General features: G+C 41.2%; 1 protein-coding gene across 1 annotated transcript in view; it reads right to left on the reverse strand.

Moving 5' to 3' along the window:
* The window catches only part of LRP8 (LDL receptor related protein 8), a 77,667-nt gene that overhangs the window by 42,943 nt on the left and 11,944 nt on the right, over positions 1-22,780 (reverse strand). The gene's annotated exons all lie outside the window — the stretch shown is intronic.

A 22,780-nucleotide genomic window follows, 5' to 3' on the forward strand; every position in this document is an offset into this window, starting at 1 on the left:
GGGGGGGGGAGGTGCCACTGTATTTAAATAAAATCCCAGAGGCTTAACTTTAAGTTCAAAGGAATTGGGGGAGAGGAACAGAAGTCAGACTCCTATGCAACTTCTATCTAGCATTTCTTTGCAGGCAGGCTCTTGCTTCTGGCCATCACAGTGATGCCAAGTTTTAACAAACTGTACATAGGCCCCGTGGCTCTTTACACGCTCTTGGGGCCTGGTGGCCCCTTCCCACCTTCTCCTTGCTATCTCAGTCTGTGCATGGGCTAGAAGTGCCCAGCCTTGTGCTGCGACTTTCCTCTTTTCAACATGCTGCTGCCTCTTGAATCAGGTCTCCTTGCACAGCTTCCCCAGAAACAAGGACCTTCCTGTCCTTCTAGCCTGTGCCTGACCCAGCCAATTCCTTCCAGGAACATAACTACACAGGAACATGCAAATAAAACAAATACCACCCCTCAGTCTTTTTTTCACACTGAACTCAACCAAAATGAACTGACAAAGTTGCTTCAATAGATCAACAGGGATTTCAATGAAGAACCTCGGGCTGGCTGAAGGACTAGCAGGAGGACTGGAATACTCGGTGTGAGCAATGCTCAGTACAGCAACGGCACTGCTGGTTTGTGATTGCCTCAAACCCCCAATACGCAGTGCTTCTGCTGTTAAAACACTAGCACCCTGCACACACCAGCAACAGCACTGGACAAACTGCTCTGAAAGTACTACCTCAAATTCAGTCAGGAAACCCAAATCGCCTTATTTTAGTGTAAGAGGTTACTTATATGTTTGGTATTAGAAAGCAATGTCTAAATTTAATGATCTAGGCAGATTATGGTTAGTAAACCTGGGGAAAAAGTAGCAAGCACAAGCATGAACTCACACATGTTAAACAAACTTAACTGTAACTACCTAAATTAAAGGAGACTGTGATCTAAGACATGGAGATGCAGAAAGACCCACAGAAGCAAAACCCCCAGTGCATGCAAGAATACAACTATGAAAAAAAATCTGCCAAATTTATCTGGAAGCAAGTAAGCTGTGAAGCTTGTTCTCTTATAACTATTTTGCATTGCCAAAATTCCTTTTTTTTTTTTCATACTGGTGTAAAGAGCAACAGATCTACATTTATTGTGACAAGGCTGCTTGAATGCATAATGTTCCACAGTTTAAACAATTGTTTAGTATTCTGGAATCATCATGCAGTTTGGCAGGATTTGCTTATTAAACAGACCAATTTCTCTCTTTAAAAAATTACATGTTTTCAAATAGTTCTTCCATCAGTAATAACGATGATAATGCTATATATGGCTGCAGGTCTACTGAAAAGGGAGGAACCTAAATTCTGAATTAAAACTTTCACGTTACCCTGCCCTGGTAAAGTATTTATGCAAAGTCAATCAGCTTCCCAAGTGCTGAGCAAAAGAGGATGAAAATTATACCCCTCCCTTTCCACTTGCATGAGAAGGCTGTAGAGGGGCATCTTACAGCCCCAAAGCATCAATCAATCAGCCACTTAGAAAGCAGCGCCATTTAATCCCACGATTTCTCTATCTTAGCACCTTGAAGTGCTTGAAGAAGCAGTTTCTAGAAGCTGTGGGCAACCAATATATCAAGAAAAATTAGGCCCCGCCACAGACAAACAGTTAATAACAGATGTAATACAGTTTTATAACCCTGAGGCAAGACAGCATTTTTGTAGAAATTTGCTCACTGCATACCTAAATAACATTTATGAACATTGCATGATCTACAGCGCAGGGGAGAAAAGGGATCCTTACTTAGGCTTTTTGACTATTTTACCAGCAGGTCAGTAATAAAAATCACCTGACACTGGAAAGACTCCACCACAACACCCCACCGGGATCAACATGTCTGCCAGCTCATATTGGTGCCCTACCACAGGCTGGAACCTATGTCCCACCTTTTCCCCTGGCCCTGGTCCCTCTCAGCTGCAGGTTTATAATGCAGGACTGCAGGGACGACCGGTAGCGCTGAGCACTCACGTCCTTCCACAGAAGTCAGACAGCACGTCTGAAAGCCAGGTCACTTGTGCAAAATGGTGTAAACCAAGGTGCTTGCCCTCACCCTTGAGGAAGCTGGCATGCCTCACTGTGGCTGAGCTGCTCTGGACACCATCCCCAGGGCTGTATGCCAGGGCGCACCATCCTTAAATGTGCCCAAGTAATTCATGGATACAGAAGGAAAAACAAATTCTGTGGCAGCTGATTGGCAACCAGCAGCCCCCTCAAACATGAAAAAAATGGAGCTAAAGTGGTCCATTTGGCCTAGAACCACCACAGCCCAGAGGGCTTGCACCCCAAAAATACTGCTGCTGCCAGCCTTACTCAGCCCTCTCATGCATAGGTGTGAGTCTGGGGAACACTGCATGGAAAAATAAAAAATGTGCAGCCAAATCAGAATAACTTCTTTTTCAAAAAAAAAACCAAAAAAACACCTCTGTGCAGAGCCACACAAGGATTACAGACTGCAATCTAGCAGGAGGAGCCTGCAGGGGCCAGGGAAGGAAGGCACCGGAGGTTTCACCTCACTGCCATCGGCCCCTCTGAGGAGAAAGGTGGCAACTCTGAGAAGACAGCAGCTTCTGAGAAAGGGACAGGGATGGCCACAGGCCATATGTGCGAAGCAGCACAGGAAGCCTGGGGACGTGAGAAAGAGGCACAATGCCTGGCTGCAGGGAAGGGACCCCAACCCCAACAGCAGGGCTGCCTTGTCTTCCAAGGGACCTGCCAAGCAGCATGAGTGAAAAAAGGGCTTTTTGCCACAAATACTGTACAGAGGGATGATGTGACTGGGGTCTCCAGCAGGTAGCTGGGCTTTGCTTTCCTCCATCAACACCTCCAAAGCCTCTCAGCTCTGAGGGGTGTAGCTCCACTGCCACTAAAACCCAGCAGCCCCCTCCCAAACATCTTCACCACCAAACCCTGGCTGCTGAGGAGCTGCTTCAGAGGGCCAGGCAGATGGGACTTTGCTACTGGGGCAAGGAGGTCACAGCTCCCCCACCTTGCACACAGCTGCTTAAGATGGAGCGCTCACACCCTACTGAGCCCCTCTTCTCCCCCCACTCAATTCATGGTTGGGCCCTGTGATGAGGTTTGCTTCTGGGCTGCCCCATGCCCTAACCCAAGTTTTTACCATAAGCAAACACATGCTTAGAATGTATGAGGTAAAAATAACTTTCCTCGCTAGGTTTATCACTCCAAATGGGTTTCCTTGCTTTTGGACTTTGCAAGTTTGTTTCCCGTCTGCATTTGTGCAGTCCATTCAAGAACAGGGTTTGCAGTGGACTGGCATACTGGGAGACCAAAGAAAGTCATGAAGACATTTGTTAATTGGGTTATTGGTCCACATCCTAGGTTCTAGTTCTTCTTGCTTGGTAATAGAAAGGAAAATTTGTTTTGAAGCCAAGTAGGACCAGCTTTTTCATCCTCGTAGTATATCTCCATTGAGAATTAAGTGGGTCAAGACAGGCGAGAACACTTCCCACACACCTGATTTTGATGAAGGTGAAATATAATTATAAAACAGTATCATAACACACTGGGATCATTAACCATCAAAAAAGTTATTTATTGGTCACAGTTTAAGTATGGGCATTACTTTCACTTGGCTGCTGTAGGCAGATGCTTAATAGCTTTGGGAAGCTGAAAGGTTTGGAAAGGTATGGACAGAAGGCTCCTATTTATGGAAAGCAATCTCTGTGTTAATCATCTCGCTGACAGAGTAATTACAGACATTTAAAAAACGTAAATCAAAGCTTGAACTTGCAGGGATGCAGCAACACAAAGAAGCTGCTGTTAGTCACAATTCATCAAACCTCTGCATTCCAGTGGTTTCTGCACCCAAGCAATCGTTGCATGGAAGCAAACAACTTGTAAGCACTGACAGGTAACAGACAGGAGATCTTGCATAAAACTCAAAGCATTATTTCAGCAAGTTAGGTTCTTCCGCCCTGCCCTGGAGCTGCTGCAGCAGTGCAAGTGGACTCAATGTTGTTGTCCACACTATGAAACTGGCTTTTAGCTACTGAAATCCAGACTTAACATTTCTGTTTCTGCACATTGCTTACACAAACCCAAGCCTTTTGGGCTTACGTGACCAAAATGTTTACTTCCTACATTCCTCTTCATCCACCCAGAAAGGAAAGGGTTAGCGCTGTATGTGATGGTGAGTGCTCATGCCCTGGATATATTCTGGACCAATACAAGTTATAGCAAGGTCTGCCTTTTCAGAAAAGCACCATTAAACAACTTGGTTGAAATGTCAGACACATCAAGACCAATTTATCACAATGAACTGCAAATGCCAAGGATGGACAACAATGGTTTATTTATAAGGAGACAAGAGCAAAGAAGACAAGAAGGTTCCATTTACTCACTACCGCCAATGGCACATTCTTCTTTTTCTTTACAGGAGGCTACAAAGTCTTTCAGAGAACCATAGAGCCTAACTGGCGCCCCACTGTTTGCTTCCTCTTGTGCCACTGCTGTGCTTTTCAGGCTCTGGACAACATGTATATTCAAGAAAGCCCAAGAAAACAGAATTGATTTACTTTCAGAAGACCATTTGTCAGGTTCTCACCAAACAGGTACTCTAAGAGCATACACAAAACGTAATTAAGCAGCTTCTACTGGTGGGAAACCCACAAGACTTTTCACCAGCAGACTGAAAAGAACAACCATTGTAGAAATACATCATCTTACAGGTCTGAACAGTTTCTCTGTATCTGCTGAAATAACTCACCATCCTCTACAGACTGCCCCCTGTGTTTTTCCTAGTTCTTCAGGGAAAAATCCCAACCCAAAACTTAATTCTGCAACAGATAAAATACCATAATAAAATGGTTTAATTAATTTCTGACATACCAATAAATTGTTCCTGCAAAACTTCCATTACTATCTTTATTATGGAACTTAAAATTCCCACCTGCCTCCTTCCTCCAGCAATGGTTTAGTTGTCTGCTTTTTTTTAAAGGAATGGCTTCTAACAAGGACCTCCCCTCCTCAAATATTGCCCTTAAGTCTTCTTTTGTCATAGCTGGCAGCCCTATCTCAGAGACATACCAAGAAGAAAATAAACATCATACCTGCCCATGTACAGGACTAGTACCATTATGTTTCCAGCCAAAATAAGCACAATTGTTAAATGAGCAACTGTTCAGAAGAGAAGAGAGCTGACATGTAGAGATTGCTTAGGGAAATTCAGAACTCGGAGTTCCCAATTCCTGGAGATTTGTGATTCAGAAAAACATCTGAGTCACAAGTTTGCATATACAGTAGTTTTTTTATGTGTGTGTTTATATACGTGAATGTATATCCCAGTCTAACACTCCCTACTGACTTACATCTGATACTTTCCCATTGAAATATTTAGGGTGCATAAGAAACACATTTCAAAATCCATCTTGTGACTTAAATTACTATCACAGCTGAAGGTGTGTCTGCACTGGTATTTTCCTCCCCTTGCCTCTTTTTGCACCTCAGCATGGGTGCTAGGAATACTGGCTTCTACCCTATTCATCCATAGCTCAGGACAGGTTGCTGTTGCCTTAGTTTACTTCACTTAACCCTGCAAGACACCAGATTTTCTGCTAGAGAACGTTATATAAATCAGATTTGTTATATTTAATCTCCCTTATCTCCTTCCTTGCGCCAAGTCAAGCCCAAACCAAACGACATCAAACAAGATCCTTATTTACAGTGAGAAGTGTTTGCATGGGGATGGCAGCATCCATGGGGGATGAGTCTCAGGAATGTCTGTGAGCACACACACTGTGACTACACAGGAACTCCCCTGAACCCATAGCTTTGCTGGGTGCCTGCGTTTGGACCTGTGTGTTAGCAATGCACAAAGACAGAACATGTTATGGGGAACGTTAATCAAAGAATTGTTTCCACAAGGGTTAGGATTCTGCAGTGAACTTCCCCTTCTGTCATGTAAAGCAATGTGCTACAAGCATCAGCTGGCTGGGATGGCAAGCTTTACATGAACTCGCAACTTCTAAAGCCCGTGCAACTGCATCCAGTAGCGGTATTTGGTTTGCTTGCCATATCTGTATTGTGCACACACTTGAGAACACTGAGAAATTAACGGCAACTTTACATTTCCAGTTGAAACCAGCCCAGGCCAAAACGAATGTCATGATTAGTGGTTTAAGTGAATTAAGATTACAGCACTTGGAGACTTGGAATGAGACCAAACCACCACCACAATTGATGCCTTTGTTGACAGAGGAGGCAGAGGAGGCCGACCCATCCACCTGCTAGCAAAGGATGGTCTGTTCAGGTCAGAATTGGGGCATGCTGACTACACTGATTCCCAGGACCTGGGAACTTGGACTGCTGCTACCTGACTCTACATTTCTGAGTACATAAGAACATACTTATGTGCAATAACCTTTATGGGAACATGCAAAGGCAGAGAAATAGTGAAAACGTATGCTTTCTCCTCAGAAAGATAACTTATGGCCGTTGCCTTTAAACTTTGAACATAAATTACTATAAGCAACTCAAAAGACAGATTAGGAAGGGCTACTAAGAAACTATACTATAAAGGTCAAGAAATCATATAATAAACAGCATTAACAGTTGATATATCTGATAAAAACTTAGATTCTGTGGTGCGATTTGTTTGATAGAGACTTATGTTCAGAAATTCCCAGGGGAACGGAAAGGATTTACAGTTTTAACTCCATTGCACTGCATAGTACAGCCCTCATTAAGTCCATTCTCGTGTGCACGGGTTAGGAATCTTCGATGAGTCTCCAACTCCCTCTCTACCTAAAAACCAGAGGGATAAAATAAGCTTAGCGTACAAAGGGTTCAGCACATCTGAAATAGATAGCATGTACCTTGTTTTCGTGCAGATTAGCACATCGGTGATTATCACCTCTGAGATCAGAGTGAAATAATCAGGAATTCAAAATCGCAAGATTAATCTTACGTACTGAAATACAGACTCACTGTCAGAAAAGAATGAGGTAGCTTTTATAGGAAAAGCATGTTTCAAACACAGACACTACAAACAACCTCAGTGAAGAAAAGGATTCTCAGGATAGTGCCAACAGTTTTAATAGGTAATATAAACTGTATTTGAGCACAGTGTAAAGAGGTAAGATATTTCTATAGTAGGCTGAAAAAACAAATGGCATCAGATTTTATAGTAACAAATAACTAAGCTTCATGTCCCACAACTTGAGTCACTGGCATGGATCAGGAAGGGATTCTTTACCCAAGTTCAGAGCTATAATGGCACACTTATGGTTTGTTTTTAAACCTTTCCCAGGATACTGAATATTGGCACAGCTCAAGATAGCACGCTGGACAGCAAGGACTAGTACTGTTGGGCTTCCAGCACATCATTTTTCTTAGATTCCTGATTGCTATGTCTTACTCACCCATTTTAAAAAAAAAAAAAAAAAAAAAAATCATAACTACCATCAAACTTGGATAAGAAAAGCATTTCCTCCTCCCAGTCAGACTGGCAGGACTTCAGCTGATTTTGTCTTTCTGCAAACATAGCAAATGCTCACTTGCTGCAATCATCTGAGAATGTCTCACCTAATTAATTTAATAGCTTTGCAAGATACTGTTTTGATGGCACTTTTGTTCTTTACCTGATGTGCCCAAAAGGCCCTGCTGCTGAGAACTAAAGTCCTTTAACTCAAGTCACTTGGCTCATTTCAGGTAAATCCAAGTCAATGTTAATGGCCCATGGTAAAGAGGAGGTCTAACTGGATGATTTCACAATCCTTGGCCTCAAACTATAGGAAACTTGTGATACTTTTGGTAGGAGTCAGGAAGGTTTTTAATTGTTTTTAACCTGTCCTCGTGGTCATACTTTCTAGAGTTTCAGAATTTATAAACTAAGATCAGATGTTTAACAACAGTCAGGATATAGGTTGTTGAGCATCATTAAATTCCTTTTTTTTTTTTTTATCTAGCACTTGTAAAATGACAGTAGTTTAGTGGTGTCTGTACAACACACAGAGACCTGCCCCTGCTGTCAAGTCTGGTTGAGCAGAGGCCAGTTTCTAAAAGATCACGACAAGTTTTTAAGTGTGAGAAAGAGCTACATGATACAATAAGGATTTTCTGCTCCCAAACAAACCACGTTTCATTACTGGCCATTATGCATACGAGAATTCAAGAACATAATGTAAAGACTCATTCCCTACAGCAGCTTTTACGCTCAAGCAACTTGTTACAAAAAAGTTCCCTTCCCAGGGGACACTTAACACCTCGGCACAGGAGGTTAGCAATTCCTCAGTGAGGCCAGTTCTTGGACTGTCTTGGCCTATGTACTCCACCTAGCTCATTCAGCCCAGCTTATTATCAGTAGTACTTAGATGTCTCTTAGATGTTTGTTAAATGTCTCTAAGCATTGATTTGGTCAGAGATGCATGAATTCTTTAATAAACTTGAATGAGACATAACATAACCCAGGGATTCCAAAATCCTTGCTGCCATTTAAAATAGATTCTGGGCAATGGTAACATACAAAACAACTACGACCACCACCTACTTGTGGCATGATGGTGCTAGAAGGTGTTGATCCTGATCCAGAGCTGAGCATGAAGGGTAAGACCCCATGTGCCAAGGCAAAAGAGGTGTACAACAGAAACAACGTTGGTGTAGTCCAACTCCAACTGAGTAAAACATTGTTATAGTGTGTGCAGCCACATGAGATACCATGAGCCTCTTGCCGCCTCTAAACACTACAGTTTTGTATCTTTCCTGACACCACAGCCATATGGTCACTAAAAACGTTTATTCAGATTAATCCAGAGAAGAAATTAATACAGCCCTGTAATGACAAGCAAGTGCCTAGCTTAATCACTATGAAGCACAGCCCTCATTGTTTAGGGGAACAAAAAGAGGATTTTGACAAACTGAAGTCTGAGGCCATCTGCCAACTTTTCCCCCTACTTCTACCAAGTTTGGCCCTTTGCATGTCTTCTCTGTGGATGAGACAAATCCGTTATTCACCCTGGACTTAAAATGGAGAAGTGTTCAAGCACACATGGAAAAATCCTGGCCCAAGAAATTCACTGCTGACTGCAACCGAATTGAGAATCAAGTCACAGATCATGTTAAGAATCTGCCAAAATGGGTCCAGCGACTGCTCCATCCCGGCTAGTATCCTGGAGGCCAACATTAAATACAGAAACCAATCAAAATATATCCTTGCCAATTGTGCTGTTCACTTCCTTATGTTAAGTCACAAAAGGATATTACTGCTACAGTGATTTTTAAGAGGAGAACAGCTATACAGAAGATTTAGTTTTCTACTTTTATCAGCAGCAGTCATAAGGCAGACTAGCCCTTTTAAACTCAAGCAGGATAAAACCTTAACTTATATCTGCCTAGAGGAAGAGTTCAAGGTACTCATTTAAATCAGCACAAAAGTTACCTCTGTTGTTATTTATAAGTAAAAAGTACAATGTCAGAGACTTCAAATAGGCTGGTGCTACAAATGCCACTGAAGCCCGTGACATAGCCAAGCAGGAGGAACAGACACAGAGTCAAGAGTTGCTGGATGCTTCACCCTGCCCCGCTGAATCCCTAACATGTTCCCTCCCTGTGAAACCACCAAACCTTACTGCCTTTCTCTCTGCTCCACCTCTAAGCCAGGGCAGAACTTGTCTTCAAGAGGAGTTGTGACACTAAGACATTATTCTGGCTACTGAAAACCTGAGTTTCCATATTAGAGTTCTTCAGATCATTTTGCACTACTTAAAATTTTATTTTCCCTTCACTGATGAGCATGTCCTTAGCTTGGCACTGAGGAAAGAAGGTATTAGTAATAAACACAGGAAAAAACTTAAGACATCAAAGTAAGAAGATCAGCTGAAGAACCACCTGTTCTTGGTGTACCTAAAGCAGAAATGTGCACCGCTGATCTCAAAAAGTTTAATAATTTAATAAACGGACAGTTGACGTTGTTAGTTAACAAATACACAGGCCTGTTAGCAAACTCCAGGGCTCATAACTTTCTTTAGAGATAGTTTTCTAATAGGAAAGTATTAAATATTTCCTTTTGTGAAAGGCACTTTTCATGCTCAATCAAAAGCAAAGATTAAAAGAAATCCAACAAAGAAATGGCTTTGTTTAAGAAGGTCAGTTAAAATACTGCCCTTTTTCCTATCCTGAACACAACATCACCTTTGAACTCCATTGTTTTTAGAGCTAGTTTGAGAGTGAGTGATGTACAATATTGTCCTGTCAAACCTCCCATCCCACCACTGTCTCCATCAATAATTACCCTGTCAGTCTGTGTATGCATTGCCAGTTGTAATGCAGTTCAGCCTCCCCTCCTTTTTGCATTAACAGTAATGGGTGAGGTCAGGAAAAAAACCAAAAAGGGGGAAGGGAAGAAAGAAAGAAAGGGGGGAAGGAAAAAAAAAAAAAAAAAAAAAAAAAAAGGAATTTGCCTTTCCTATAGCCCAGAAATCAAACTGAACTCCAGTCTTTGGCATGGTTGAGAGCAGAGCTCTGTTCCTCAACACAGATCCCCTACCTCTGCTTATACCCAGGGATGCCTACTGTGAAAACCTAAGTCTGGCTGCAGACAGCCTTTAAAATCTATCATGAGCCACTGTGTTCCCCCATGATTAGTGATGCATGATGCTTTCAAGGCAATTCTGATTCAGGCAAGCCTCAGGAGAATAAAACACTCAAAGGTAACAGCTGACCCAGCACGGACTGGTAGCAACGTAGCTGGGAATCAGCGAAGTTCAAACACAGACATGCTACAGGAAGAAAGAAGAGTGTAAAGGAAGAAATGAGAGTCAGGAGGTTAAGGCAGCACAAGCTAGGCATGAATGGAAGTCAGCTAATTAACCCTGAGAAATGCAACTTTCGAAAGGAAAACCTGTTCACTGCCCTAGATCAGTAATTCTGAAGCCTTGTGGGCAAACAGATTTTTGAACAACTTTCAAACTTTCTCACGCAGCCACACAGCTGACAAATTGATACGTTTAGCTGCTGAATACAGCTCTTGGGGCCTACAATGGCCTTGCTGAGCAAAGCTGCACAGCTGGGCAGCGACTGCCTTAGCCTTCCTCCACCAAAGTGGGACTTACTATGAGTTCTTTGTCATCTATTGAGGTATCAGCCTGGCTGTGCCAGCTATGTGCCTAAGTAGCACAGCCTAATCCCCATTACCTGGGCACCCCATGGGCACACCAGACCCAACTCTGTAGCCTGGACTTATGAAGCCAATCCCTCATGGCCTGACTTAGCAGAGACCACCGAAGAAGGAGCTCCTCTCCACAGAAAAGCAGTTAACTATACTCTCCTGATCTGTAGCAGTACAATAGTGCTTCTTTTTCTATTCCTAGGCTTTTGGTCTAAATACATTGCAGCTTTATCAACATCAATCTTCTTTGCTGAAGATTCAGTGATAAAATGCTCCAGATTGCAGTACACAATAAATCAATCATACCTCCCCGTGTGATTTGTAACTCAGCAGTTTGAAAGCATCTTGGAACAATTTCTGCACAGATAGTTTTAGACAAGAGACACATTTACTTTTTATTGAATCAAATGTTATTTGACTGGTTTTGGTTTACAAACGACAGAGTTTTCTAGACTCTCTTCAAATCTGTGGCACTGAAACCCTGAACTGTTAAGAACTGTTTTCTAAAAAGAATTATTTTCACTAGTAGTAATCTCATTAAATACAAGCCTACCACCCACAATCACCTTGGTCACTTGTCAAATGCTTATACAAGCAGCTGAGCACAGCACCAGGACCGATTTATCTACTTCTCTTCCCATATATTAATTTCTAGAATTTCCCATAATAGGCATACCAGAGTGCTCCATTCCTATTACAGCAAATCCAGAAACAAATTCCAGAAGGCAGCTTATGTCATACACATTCTGGCACATTTAAGCTCTTGACTTCTCTACTTCTTTTGAAGCAAATTAATGCTCAACTCAAAATTAGGTTTTTAAGCACAATTTAAAAACCAGTTCACTAGATTATATCACACAATTAACAAAAATCAGTTACCAGATGTCAGTCTGAACTTGGAGACAGAAAAAATCCCACATTTGTAAGTACTGAAAGTAATTATAGAAGTCACTTAAGTTAGAGAAATGCCTCTGCAAAGGTGGCTCTGTTTTATGGGACCAATACACAGACTGGAGTTAAGAGCAAACATCCAGAACAATACTGGGATGAACCCACTGGCCAGCTACCTTAGCGTGCTGGTTTGGGCTGGGGTGGCTAATTTTCTTCATAGTAGACGGGATGGGGCTGTGTTTTGGATTTTTGCTGGAAACAGTGTTGGTAATACAGGGATGTTTTAGTTACTGCTGAGCAGGGCTTACACAGAGTCAAGGCCTTTTCTGCTCTCACCTCACCCCACCAGCGAGTAGCCTGGGGAGGCACAAGAAGTTGGGAGGGGGCACAGCCAGGACAGCTGACCCCAACTGACCAAAGGGATATCCTACGCCATATGATTCCATGCTCAGCATATAAAGCTGGGGGAAGAAGAAGGAAGGGGGGACGTTCGGAGTGATGGCATTTTGTCTTCCCAAGTCACCGTTACACATGATGGAGCCCTGCTTTCCTGGGGATGGCTAAACACCTGCCCGCTGGTGGGAAGCAGTGAATGAATTCCTTGTTTTGCTTTGCTTGCATGTGCGGCTTTTGCTTTACCTGTTAAACTGTCTTTATCTCAACCCACAAGTTTTCTCACTTTCACCCTTCAGATTCTCTCCCCCATCCCCACTGGGGGGTGGTGAGCAAATGGCTATGTGGGGCTGAGTTGCCAGCTGAGGTTAAACCACACCACTTGGTAAAAGTGGGAATAAAAGATACGAAAAAAACCTGTAATGATCCTCACAGTAAGTGGCTATACACTGTGCCCATTTAGCAACTACATAATCCAAGAAATACGCAGGGCCAACCTCCATCTCCAGTTCTTCCCAGAAAACCCTGCTTACATCAAGGCAACCAGAGAGTACTTAGGCTGTAAACTAAGATATAAATAAATATATATATATATTAAAAAAAAACCTGGCAGACAACAGATTTGTAAACTGTATTATATAAATTTTCCTGTGGCAGTTCCAGTCTCTCCCTCTTATCACTTAAGCAGTAACCAGGAAATTGTCAGATATTCTAGTACTATCCTGAAGATAAGCATAGTTTGATATCTGATGAAGTCCTAATGAATATACGGTTAATTGCACAACCTTCCTTCAGTACAGTAACTTTTCTGTTTATCAAGGGCATGGATTAAACATTTTTTCTGCTTTAGAGCATCCTTGTAATTAATAGTATATTCTTCCCACTTCTAAATATAACCTATAATGAGATGCTTTAAAGAATCCAAGATGCACCTTTCACCAAGCACTTTTGATCAGAAGAAAACGAGACAGAGTTTGTTCAGACAACAGAGCCTGCTTTAACTGTGACTGTCAGCTTCCCAGCGGGCCCAATCCTGAAAGCAGCAAGCCTACTTCAAGCAGATTATGGCAAGGCAGAAACACCTTCCTCTACTTAAAACATAGCATCTCTTTATCTCTGGGGATATTCTGGGCAGATCAGAGATGAAAAGAAGTATATACAGATATATTAGATATAGATAGTATATACAAGATAGTATACATAAATACATATTAGATAACCTCTGCTCAGTGAAGAATAATTAATTCCATGAAAACTCTGCCATCAATCTGCCTATCAGGCAGTAAGCTAATACACTGTGCAAAATCTCACCAATTACATTTTCCATCCACGTAACATGTCCCCCATCAGAGGTTTCTCCTGGTTTCCATTTGTTGAGGAAAGACAGAGCTCCAAGGATCACAGAACAGCAAAAAGGCTTCTTGATACGTATGACTGTCTTTGGAGATCTATGAATGATGATCCATGGTTAGGGAGGAGGAAGGAGAGTGGCTCTCCCCTACCCATTGAACAAACTGTTTTCCCTTAACTGAATAAGGCTATTTTTGCCTTGAAAATTATTTTCCAGTGATCTGGGTGCCCAACTAATTCCCAGATGGAGCACCTCCCGGTGTCAGAGCTTACTGCAGCTTGCAGCAGCTGGGCCAAATGTCTTTATCTATAAACTGCGCAGCTCTACCAGCATCTGTTTGCACCAGCTGAGAGAACTTCCCACATTTAAAAGCTACAGGATCATTAAAATCAGCCAAACATTTGCACAGCAAAAGGCTGTCATTTCTACATCAACATCACATTTAAATGACAGGGTATCTTTAAGACAGGTATCTACTTTGATTTAAAGACTTCAGTTGGTAAAGATTTCTGGACAAGTGAATCCACTTGTTTATTCACCACTACTGTTACGAGCTGTATCTTATCTCTAGTTCTAGTCCTTATCTCTAGTTCTTACCTAGTTTCGGCTTCTGTTCACTGGATCAAATTATGCTATTTCTTGCTAAACTAGGGAAACAAGTGTGTGATGAAACCTCTTATCTGAGGAGACAAGTGTAAATTGATAAAGGCAACTCTCAACACTCTCTTCAGTAAATCAAATATCCTTCTAATAAGGCATATTTTCCAACTCTATAATTAGATGTCAGCCTTGTAAGATTGTTCACAACCCCTTGTCTAATAACCTTGCCTCTTTATAGCAGCTACCCATGTCTTTTACCACCTCTGTCACCTGTTCTTCAATTTCACATGGCCTCTGATTATTTTGTAAACCACATTTTTATGCTTAAGTCAAACCAGATACTGTTAATAAGTTACTATGTATTTTGTGTATCTTATTAACAAGCTCACGAGTCAATCAAGAAACAGTGAAAAGTGAGACAACTCCTGTTTTCCTTAATATGTTGACATAGAATTTTTTTTAATCTTGAGTTATTACATTTATAATATAGATGAATATACATACTTCTGGCTTTCCCTATTCAATGTATTTATTATCTATCTCTTGTACCTAGACTGTAATTATTTCAACTCTCAATATTATAGGTTCTTACGCTGATTTCCTATGGAAACAAAATTTCCATAAACAATAAAAAAAACCCCAAGAATCTATTTCTCTGCCCTCATAAACTCTAAATGCAGTGGTCAAATCAAAGAAAATAACAAAAAGATGAGGTCTCAAGGACAGTTCCTGTAAGGTCAGTGAAAATACATGACCGGGCAGAATACTCTGACAGAAAAAAAGGCTGCCATGTGAGCTCAGCTTATGTTGGAAGACAAAGAATCTGTGCAGAAGGAAACTGGGGAAAATGTTTAACTGGAATTCTTACCCTCTCATGCACCAAAAAAATCAATCAAGCCCAGGATATAAATGAATGGGGAGGGGGTGGGAGGGGGGGGGAAAAAAAAAAAAAAAAAAAAAATCAAACTTCCCTATTTCTGGTGCTCCTGAAACTCTTTGCTAACCCAGTGATTGAATTATCTTCATTTGCAAGAATCCGTCCCACACAGCAGGACAGTGAAAAGCTCACAGAAATATAGTATAATACACTGTTTCTTAAGGGCTGGTAAATGGCTTTTTAAATTTTTCAGCAAAACTTTCTGCCCTACTGTAACTAAAAGAAGTAGAACAGATCTCTGAGACAAAGTTCTGTTGCCTGTATAGTAGGCAAGATTGCATTTGGTCTAGATAAAGTAATTTTTGTGACTTTCAAGCTTAAAGTACACCTCATTTCCTATGCAGGTCAGCTATAATTTCCTATGCAACCACCTAAGACTTGAGGGAGTCTGACGTCAGAACTCTAAATAACTTTCTGCTCTCACAGTGCCTAACCTTTCCAAAACCTTCTCTGACAATGAGACAGAGTTGTCTTTACGTAGGGTTTTCCACCTGCCAACTGCAGGAGGGCAGACACATGGAGCTCAAGGGGAGAGGGTCTAGCAGACTGCAAGAGCTTTGCTGCAAGACTCAAAGCACCTGCCCAGTCCTGCTTCACACTAAATAAAAGATTAGCAAGAAGCTACCATCCCTGTCTGCTAACGTCAGGGACATAGGATGACTGGCAAGCACATGGGCACCTTCCATTGATCATCCTACGCCTTGCAGAAAGGTCAGCTATACCGCTGTGAGTCAGCTCCTCTGCAGTGCGGGCATCTGTGCCATCTTCCCTGAAGAAAACAGATGCCAGTCTGCTAATCTGATTTTAGAAAAGGGAAAGGATAGTCTGGCAGAGATTTTGATCTGTGTCACAATTACAGTCTCATCCTGTAGCATCACACAATTCTGATAATCCCAGCCTGGAGTTAATAACAAAGGCTGAGCTGAACCAGCATAACCTTCAAAACGTAAAGGAAATAGCCTCTTACATTCCCCCTAAAAAGCAACTGGAAGTGTGAAGAATGTCTGAATACCTAAACATTCTTCATTTTCTTTGGCTAAAAAAAAAAAAAAAAAACCAACACAAAAAACCAAACACAAAACCAAACAAGATTAGCCATGTGAAATCAGCAAAATCAAGTATCCATTTCTTACCGTTTGAAATAACCCAAATATCCTGATTGACTACGACTGCACAAGCGTGCTCACAGCCATGCTCAAATATATTATTTGATTACATCAGCCTTTTCAATAAAGGCAATGCTGAGAGGCCACACAAAAGAATAAAACCAGGCTACAAGTCACCCCAGCATCCAGATTCCAGCACTATTTTGAAATAGTGCCTAGTCTCAATGAACCAAGGTCTACAGAAAATCAAATGCAAATTCTGTGAGCATATTCAAGAGGAGGATATTACATGCTCTTGTCGACTTTCAGTCAACAGAACAACCTGACTTGCTCTGTCCAGTCTCTCTGCTCTCTAGGTCTAGCTCATAATACAGTTTTAGCTGACAACACCCACACACTACACGATGTGCAGCAGCTGCAGGAATAGCAAATATTTTTTAAAAGACAGATTCGTGCATTCATGTATTGCATGTAGTGACACGTGTCATCCATGGCTGCCATAACTGTGTGTTGAATCATCACACTCAAGGACTGCATGTTACTGTTCCTCCTCCTCCTCTCAAACCTCTCCATCTAGTCAGTTTTGATCTCTAAAGATCTCTGTGGTTTGGGAAAGTGGTTCAGTAATCACAGTACAGAGGAAGTTAAGTTGGCACACAATACAGGTTTGAACTACCAAAATTCTTCCTTTGGCTCAGTAGGAGAGAAAATGTGCCTTGAAAGCCAGAAACATCAGCCCTAGTTCTCATAATATTTGACGAGCAGATAGGGATGTATTCACACCTTCTGGGACATACGTTACACAACAGCTTCCAGTAGCAGCTGCTTTACACTCTAGAAAAAAACACTTCTTCCAAGCCAGGACCACAAGAGATGAATGAAAAAATCCAAGTGAAAGAGAAGAATACGTAGAATTGTTGTTAGGCTATGGAAAGGTAAAAGAACTGATCCCGCAATGGTGAAGTTCCTGGTTTTGCATAATCATTGAACACACTTTTTTCAGGAACCTGAATCCCAGACATATATATTTTTTTTAGTTCTTTTGCACAGTTTTAGAGAGATCTCCTCCATTTACTATAAATAACAAGGATTACTTTTTTTATTTAGTTTAAATTGGCCTTTTCTAAACATCATTCTATAGCTCTAAGCTATTTCCCTTTGAAATGTTTTCACAGTGGTTGTCTCCCTGGTATTTAGAAATCACCATGACTAACTTCTCATAGCTTCTTAAATATACGCAAAAAGAAAAGGATTTTGATTTATGTTACTAAATACAGTCACATCACAGACCGTCTCCTGAATCCAACCTTTAAAAACAGTAATAAATATTTTATACCATATGATGAAAATATCATGAGCTCCAATCTCATAAAGAAAACAGTCACACACGGAAACTCCTTGCTCACTACTCTGTGGAAAGAAACTGTAATGCAGAACTTAGACAGACGTGCATACAGAAGTTGGTATGCATAAGCACAATGCAATGGCCACTATTAGATAAACAGAAAATTTTGCACATTAGGACTCAAACTGTGCTCAGAATTCAGGCCACCAGTGATCTGAGGCCACCAACAGTTTAGATATCTGCTTTTTCTGTTTTTCATTGCAAGTATAATTTAAAAGGATAATTCTGCATTTCAAATAAAACAACGTGTAATGTTTACACCAGCACAGTCCGGCAACGAAAGGAAGGAAAAAGAACAACAATCAAAATTCTGCTCTTTCTCCATAATCCTGACATACAATACTGCTTAAACATTTCTCCTTAAACCTTCACAACCAAGATTACTGGCTCACGAAAAGTAACAAGGAATAGTTCAAAACACACTAAACAATGGAACGTGACTGGTACCGAGACAGTGTTGTATTACTGTTCTGCAATGATGTGCTGATTTCCAGACAACCCAAAAATCCATGCTCCCAGTCCAACAGCAGCTGCAAGTAGCAATAGTGACCTTTCCATTTCAGGACAATGAAGTCCAGCTACAGCATGCATTAGAACAGCAAGATGCAAAGTCTGAGAGCACATATGGAAGGGATGATCTGTGCCTGAAGGCTACACAGATTCAAAACTTCCACTTTTTTTTTTTTTTCTTAAACTTTCACATGGATGGTTTTGAAGAAGTTGCTTAAGCTCACGTTTTGTCAGAGCCTGTGCATCTCACTGCCCTCACTAAATTACTGATGCATGTACGCATGATATTAAAGCACGGACATGGCCAGATGCCCTCCTTCCCACTAGCACTATGGAAGTAAAGTCTGGAAAAGAAATTGCTTCCAAGAAACCATAAATTTAGGACACTTAGCTTAGAAGAAACTGCCTACACGGAAGCATCCAAAAAAAGAGTGCATTTAATAATTGGTAATCTTTTTCAAAGGTCTCAGCTCAGAGCCTACAGATATTTCCCTGTGCATGTCTGAAAGTCTAGGCTTTACTCAATGACTTCACTTAGAAAATAAATTAAGGAAATACTTCACTAAAGAGGTGTGAAGAAAATGTAAGTAAAGGACTGTGAAAGTGCAATGCTCGACTTATAATGTCCCCATGTTCTCAACTTTTACTCTATTAAAAAAAAAAAAAAAAAAAAAAAAAAAAGGCAAAAAATTAGACCAAGAAGAGTACTGGAGTTAAGAGCTTTTAACCTCATGGTAAAATTGAACCACAATTCATAGCCCTATTATTAATTGGTTCCTACCAGAGAGGAATGTAGTCAATTGACTTACTTCACCTAAGAAAGATACAGAGGCATCACTGTGAGCAGCTTTAACAAAATTACACCACTGTATTTTTGCAGATGGTGACACTCTGAACCACATCACTCACCTATGGTCCCCACCTCGAGGCAGCAGCAGAGCCAAAACTCAAAGCCAGGTTTCTTGACTGCCAGACCTGCACCTCAACAACTTCCCTGAGCAACGTCGTGCAAGTTCCCTGAGAGATATGTACTGATATCTTAATTTCCTACCACTACCTCAATGTGGAAAGCAGAAGCAGCCATGCTCCAGACTCCCGTTTCTCCCACCCCTTCCCTTTTGCCCACTCACCTTCACTGCTGTGCACCCTGCCCTTTGCACAGAGCTCACTCTCTCATACTTCTTGCTCATGCTCTTTCTCTTCCCCAAATCGGCTCTCACAGGCTCCTTTTGCCAAATTTGTCATAATCTTGTTAATAGAATTATTATCTATGTATCTACTATATACCTATATGTGTAAGGGTAAAGTCAAGCCATTCTTGGCCTCAGATGAGGGACCCTTTGACCTTATTACTATAATCTTTGTTGCACTCCTGCTGTTCCTCTGTTTCATTAGTCATCTTGATTTACTTGAGTCTGTTACCATATAAAACCCACTCTGCAAGCCTCCACATGAGTAACTTCACCACGGCTGTAAAGCTCTGTGCTAGAAGGCAGCTGCAGGGGCCTGGGCAGAACCCTGCCGGCTTCAGCAATGCTCTATTGCAAACACAATTACTCAATTATACAGGAAACGGTGAATGCTCTTACAGGACCCATGTCTGATCTGCTTTTCTGAAGCACCCTCACACACATCTTGGTGCTGAAATAACCACTGAATTTAATCACTGTTTGTGAAGTACTGGTGGTTATCGGATAGAAGTACAATACAGAAGGGGTTTGCAGTAGAGTAGCTAAGTGCAAAAAGGATTTTAAAATGTGATTTTAAAGTTGACAATTTTTCTTTAATCCCTTTAAAGCAGTTTATTTTGCTGTCTGGCTTGAATATAACGGATCAGGAACTGTTTCTCTTAGTCTCACATCAGATAAGCAGTTAGGTAATTATGGAAACAGAATGGAACTTTAATTGTAAAAAAAACCCCCATAGAAGGTTCTATTGTGATCTTCCACAGCATTGCTGTTTCTTATAAATGAACATATTGTGCAAGCTGGGAAGAAACCATTGATTAAAATAATCAAAAGCCCTACTAGAAACTTAGACATGTTTTCCCTTTGTGAAAAAACAAAACATTGTATCTGAAGGGCTGAGAGACTTGAATTACCTCTTCCAAAGCTCACTCTAATTTTTCCTCACAGATTAATTTAATTAAATCTATTCTTATAGGATGGTTTGGGGGTTTTTTTGGTTTGTATTTATATAAGCTATATGAAAGCTTGGTGCAATCTGATAAATCTAGAAGACAACAAATTTTACCAGTAGTGTTTTATCTGGATTTCCTACCAGTCGTTTTCAGCTGAAGCAGCTTGTTTGACTAATGTGCTGTTTCCAACCATGCCAGCAATCAAATACTTTTAGAAGTAAAACATCAGCAGTTGCACTTACAGGTACCTCATAAGCAGAGCAACTTTTCAGTTCCTGCTCTGAAAAGCTGGAATATCATTAAACCCATGCTCAAAGTGGTCAGAGGGAGGAGCCCATAACTGGAGTTATCCACCATGTCAGGCTACTGTTGAATAGTCACCAGTGGGTGCTCTGCAGTTGATGCCAGCCCAGGACAGCCACATATGTAACCAATATTTCAGGGGAGATCAGGTCTAGTGGAGGCAGTGGCACTTCTGCAGATGCTCAAGTGTATAAATGAGACTGGGGGGTTCATGTACACGTATGCATGCTGACTCCTTTCTTTACGTGGCTAGTCAAGAAGTAATTCTGTACTGCAGGCGCTGAGAAGAAGGAACACTCACAGACCGCATGCTAGGCTCCATCGAGAGCCTGCGGGTTACAAACAGCGATGAAAACACAGCCTCTTCAGAAGTCTCTCAACTGTGGCTAAGAGTCCAGCACACACCCGTAGGGCTTTCTGAGCCTCTACCAGCAGCTGCTCTTTCATTTTTCCTCTTCCCAGGCTCATTTTCTTTCTCTTGTTCACAGAGATTACTCTGATTCTAATCAAAACAGGGAGGAAAAAGCTGCACAGAACACTAGGGGGACAAAATTATACAAAGGATAAAGGAGTTGAGTAGCATTGAGACCATACCCATTTGTAAAAGATTATGGTTGCAAAAGTGCTTCTTATCAATAGGGAAAATAAAACCACAAAAGGTCCGTAAGATAAGCAAACATAATGAAACCTGCCAAGATGAGTGATAAAAATTATAGAAAGAAAAATTATACAGGTCTCCAGGAAACTGCCAGACTTAATCATAAAACACTTTTTCCTGCTACCTGAAGTCTGCACCTTTTCTTAATCCAAATGAAAACCTTGCCTAAATATGCTACAACATTGGTATTTCACCTTGTACCTGTCATTATATCTCCTCCCTGTTCTATCAAAGGATTGAGTATACCAAACGTCATCCAGGGCTTTTTAAGAATTCATACTGTAGAAGAAAAATTGAGTGCAGTGTCACAATCCATGTTATGCCATCTCCAGCACCCGCAGCAGGAAGCCATCCTGCACCATTGCTGGTAACATCTGCATGGCCACAAAGAGGCAATCGCTTCATCGAGATCTGAGCTCACACCAAGACACTGCTTTTTTATGCTAAAGTGACAACTGTTATGAGGTGTTAAAGGTATTAGCAAATTAATTCCTGCTCAAAGGGACCAACAGAACATGAAGAATGCAGGGCAACAAAAGGATTCAGTGGACGAACATAGGCTTAACTTCTAATATGTCCTTACTCTACATGCGCAAATGAAAGTATAATCTGAAAAGGCTCTGCTGCTATTAAGTAATTGTGTTTCTTACCTCAGAGTGAGCATTTCATCTTTTATATACATAGAAAGAAACCCCCATCTGTTTTCTTTTTCAGAGGATGGAACGGGCAAGCTGAAATGGCAATTTTAATTGAACGTGTTCAGGCAGTTGCACAAGAATAGTAGCGTATAGTCAAGCGGCTGAGAAGAAAAGGCTTTCCCCTACCACCTACACCTTCACTTCATTACAAATATCCCTTCTGGTTCACACAACTCAGCTCCAAGTTTGACACTTGCAACATGTATAGAGGCAGGAATTGAAGGAGAAACATATAAATTCTAGCAGAATTCTGTATGTTAATTGCTATTTCTCATCCACATTCCATACGCAGCCAACATACCTGCTGGAATGCTTGAACAGCATACCATTATTTTTTTGTGTCTGTGTATATGTGCATTTCTAAATACACACGTACAATTTTACCCATATAAATGCACACACGACTAGAAATTAAATTGCTGACTGTCAAACATGCTAGACATGCTTCTCCCTGTACAAAAAAAAAAAAAAAAAAGGGAGAAGCATGGTTATGCTTGTGCTAAAATAACTAGCGTTTGCAACCTCTGTGCCAAAACAGAGAATTCAGAGTATTCATACAATAACTTGAGTCTTGTACAACAGTACACTTAGTGAACTCAAGTGGCATGGTAAGGTGACTAGCCTAGCAGCATAAGCCAGA

This window comes from Egretta garzetta, unplaced genomic scaffold (assembly GCF_000687185.1).
Source record: "Egretta garzetta isolate BGI_Z169 unplaced genomic scaffold, ASM68718v1 scaffold768, whole genome shotgun sequence".
Classification (NCBI taxonomy): domain Eukaryota; kingdom Metazoa; phylum Chordata; class Aves; order Pelecaniformes; family Ardeidae; genus Egretta; species Egretta garzetta.